Below are 4,126 nucleotides of genomic sequence, written 5' to 3' on the forward strand. Positions count from 1 at the left end.
ACGAGACACCAGAACAGTTCTGCTGAAAACAGCGTTAGTCCGTGTTAGTTGCATCCAAAATACACAAATTAGAGGAAAAACAATAGCAAAAGTGTTCGGGAAAGTAGATACGTTTTGGACGTATCAGTGTTCGTTATCTTGCCAAAGAGTAATTCAGAATAGCATAGTGAAGTGCTTATTTATATTCCTTTATGATTGCAATGTGCTTTATATCACTATTAATCTATGTGCTACTCTAGTGATGTTATTAAAGTAGTCTATTCCTCCTCCATGATGTAATGGTGACAGTGTGTGCATCATGTAGTACTTGGCGTAGTTTATGATTGTAATCTCTTGTAGATTATGAAGTTAACTATTACTATGATAGTATTGATGTGATCTATTCCCCCTTTCATAGCTTGATGGTGACAGTGTGCATGCTATGTTAGTACTCGGTATAATTGCGTTGGTCTATCATGCACTCTAAGGTTATTTAAATATGAACATCGAATGTTGTGGAGCTTGTTAACTCCGGCATTGAGGTGCTCTTGTAGCCCTACACAATTAATGGTGTTTGTCATCCAACAAGAGAGTGTAGAGTGGTTTTATTATGTGATCAATGTTGAGAGTGTCCACTAGTGAAAGTATGATCCCTAGGCCTTGTTTCCAAATACTGCAATCATCGCTTATTTACTGTTTTTCTGCATCTTTACTTCCTGCAATATTACTACCATCAACTGCACGCCAGCAAGCTATTTTCTGGCGCCGTTACTACTGCTCATATTCATTCATACTACTTGTATTTCACTATCTCTTCACCGAACTAGTGCACCTATACATCTGACAAGTGTATTAGGTGTGTTGGGGACACAAGAGACTTCTTGTATCGTGATTGCAGGGTTGCTTGAGAGGGATATCTTTGACCTCTTCCTCCCTGAGTTCGATAAACCTTGGGTGATTCACTTAAGGGAAACTTGCTGCTGTTCTACAAACCTCTGCTCTTGGAGGCCCAACACTGTCTACAGAAATAGAAGCGTGCGTAGACATCAGATATCCATTTTTCAAAATGAGGATGATACAATCTTATTCACGGAGCATGATTTAGCAAATGCCGTAAACATGAAGCTAATTTTGAATTTTTGGAGAAACTATCTAGTTTGCAAACTAATTTTCATAAAAGCGAGATTTCTTCATTTAGTAAGGATAAGGAGGTAGAGAATGACTACATATACATCTTCAGATGTGAAGTAGGTGCTTTACCTTTTAAGTACTTGGGTATTCCTATAAATTATAGGGAATTACTTAATAAAGAATGAAAACCTGTGCAGGATTGTTTTGAACAAAAACTTGCAACTTGGCTAGGCAAACTTCTCTCATTCAAAGACAGACTTGTTCTACTAGTAAATTCTATTCTAACTAGTTACCAATGTTCTTTTTGTCTTCTTTTGAGATATACCCAAAGGGGTGGGGAAAAGTTTGGACTTCTACATATTACGCTTCTTTTAGCAAAGTGATGAGCTGGAAAAGAAGTATACATTAACACAGCGAAACAATATTTTCCGGCCATAGGATCAAGCGGGTCTAGATATTGAGGTACTAGATATAAAGAGTAGATGTTTACTTAGCAAGTGGCTATTTAAACTTCTTTCTAAGGAGGATGTGTGGCTAAAATTGCTACATAATAATTACCTACATGATAAAATTGACTTGAAAGTTCAAGCCAAACCAACAGATTCTCTCTTTTGGAAGTAACTAATGGAGGTTAAAGATGGGTTCTTTCTGTGGAGTTATTTTATCGTAGTAGATGGCATGAAAGCTCGATTTGGGAAGACACATGACTTGGTGACACACCGTTAGCATCTCAATATACTACGTTGTATAATATAACTAGGAATCAAAACATTTTAATAAGAAACGTTTTAGAACATAGACCTTTGGATATGATTCACTAATCTTCTTACAAAGGATAAATGGGAAAACTGGATAAGCCTGGTTCGGTAACTAGTGAGAGTAACAATTAATGATGAATCAGTTAGTTTAGGTGGCACTTCACTGCAAATGATGTTTTTTCAGTTAAGTATATGTATGCTAATAGTACGAATGACCACACAATTTTTATAAAAAAATACTTATGGAGAATTAAGGTGCCACAGAAGATAAAGATTTTTATGTGGTTCATTTATAGAAAAGTGTTTATGACTAAAGATAACCTCACAAAAAGGTGTTGACATGAGTGTACTAAGTGTGTATTTTATAGTTCTCATGAAACTATTGACGTCTAGTGTGGAGAGTAGTTCACTTTACTTATAATATTTCTCCCTCGGCTAATGTAATAAATATGTTCGGAAATTGGTTAAATGAGATAGAAAAAAGCAAAAGTTCAGATTCGTGTGGGAGTTTCTGGCAATATGGATTTTTCGAAACTGACATGTAGAATCAAATTTCTTGTAGGTTATACATAGAGTTGTTTCTTCGATCCACATGTGATTTTACCTTCTCCCGTGGAGCGGCGGAGACCTATAAATACTAGCTGCAATCGTTTGATGCCGATCGTACATGGTATCTTCATCCAGGGTGGATGGCAACATTCTAAGAGAATTCAAAATGCATAGAGGCCGTTTTTGTTTTTTCTTTAGATGGCTCATTTTTTCTACTACTTTAAGTGAACAGTGAGATGTAAAACTGGAACTCTTGAAGTGTGCAATAACATAAAGGTAATATGCATCGCTTCGATGCAGAGGCTAGGGCAGATGCTCTCATTTTGAAGAAAAAAATTAAGGAGAGGAGCACAACTCCCCACTTAATAGTGTCGTCATTGGAACACAAATGGCTCATGAGGATATCTGGATGACGCAGCCCAACATCCACCATTGCCCTCCAGATGATGCGAACCATCCAACTAGGCGAGGGGCGCCTTGAGGCCACCTCCAAAGAGGAAGCCTACGCATGTGTCTCTACCGATGGATCCAGATAGACCTGGACCTTCATATTTATCCTTATAGTTAAATTCTACTAGGCAGTTTGTATATGTGCATAATTTCGATGGTTTAAAATAGCGCGCTAAAGGAAATAGCAGAGTCGGCCTCCTGCAAACGCTATACATTATATTACGTCGATAATGTACTATATTTTAAATACCATTTTGAAATAAAAACACCACATATAGCCTAAACATAAAGGATTTCAGAAAAATAAAGGATATTTCCAAAGTGATAGAACCATATATACATAACCACATACAAAAAAAAAGTTATCGTATTTTTTAGAATCCTAAAATCGACATTCCACGAGCCAACATAGTGTAAATTAATTATTAAAAATAATCATTATTAGCGATAATTATTTTATGATTCAGAAGAGAAACAAATAAATTGGAGTTCACCAACACAACAGAAAGAAAACAACTTATTTTTTAGGGAGGAAAAATAAGGCGTTGGACCAATAGGTTGGAAAAAATAGCGTGCTATGATGTTTTAACACAATATAGCACGCTATTTCACAAATAGCACCATAGCTAGCAAAATTATTGAAATTTAGCATAGACTCTCCATATATATTATAGCGTGCTATTACCCAGTTGCCGAGAGGTTTCAACTTATATTTTGTTATGAAGTTTTCTGCGACGAGTAGAACATGAAGGTACTAAAATTTTCATACACTACATCACAAAAAGTACAATATGTTTTCAGAGACACATGTAAGCACACTTGAAAACATGTATAAATGTTAGCTAATTGGGGTAACAAAATCATCGCATGGCCTAGCCCTTATGAATATTTGTTGTTACATATTCCTGGATATGTGTAGATGAGATGTCAGCCGCATATTTTTACATGCATATGTCCATGTGTTATCAAAACTAGAAAACCTAGTTCATTCCTCACAAAACTTAGTGCCTCTCTGGATCTCATGATTTCTCTGGAGCATTTGAATCCCAAACATTTCCCCATATGGAAGCCATTCGTATCACTATGATTGGGGTTAGCGAATTTCTATGGAATATATCATTTTTTAATGGGAGCTTAGCCCCGGTATTTGTATCAAAGTGTGCACACAACTATTTATTGCATTATTTTAGATTCAATAATAAGGTTTATAAATCATGGATCAATCAAAGTGGCCACATAAATTAGCCAATAGAAAAAAA

The sequence above is a fragment of the Lolium rigidum genome, chromosome 2, assembly GCF_022539505.1.
Source record: "Lolium rigidum isolate FL_2022 chromosome 2, APGP_CSIRO_Lrig_0.1, whole genome shotgun sequence".
Lineage (NCBI taxonomy): Eukaryota > Viridiplantae > Streptophyta > Magnoliopsida > Poales > Poaceae > Lolium > Lolium rigidum.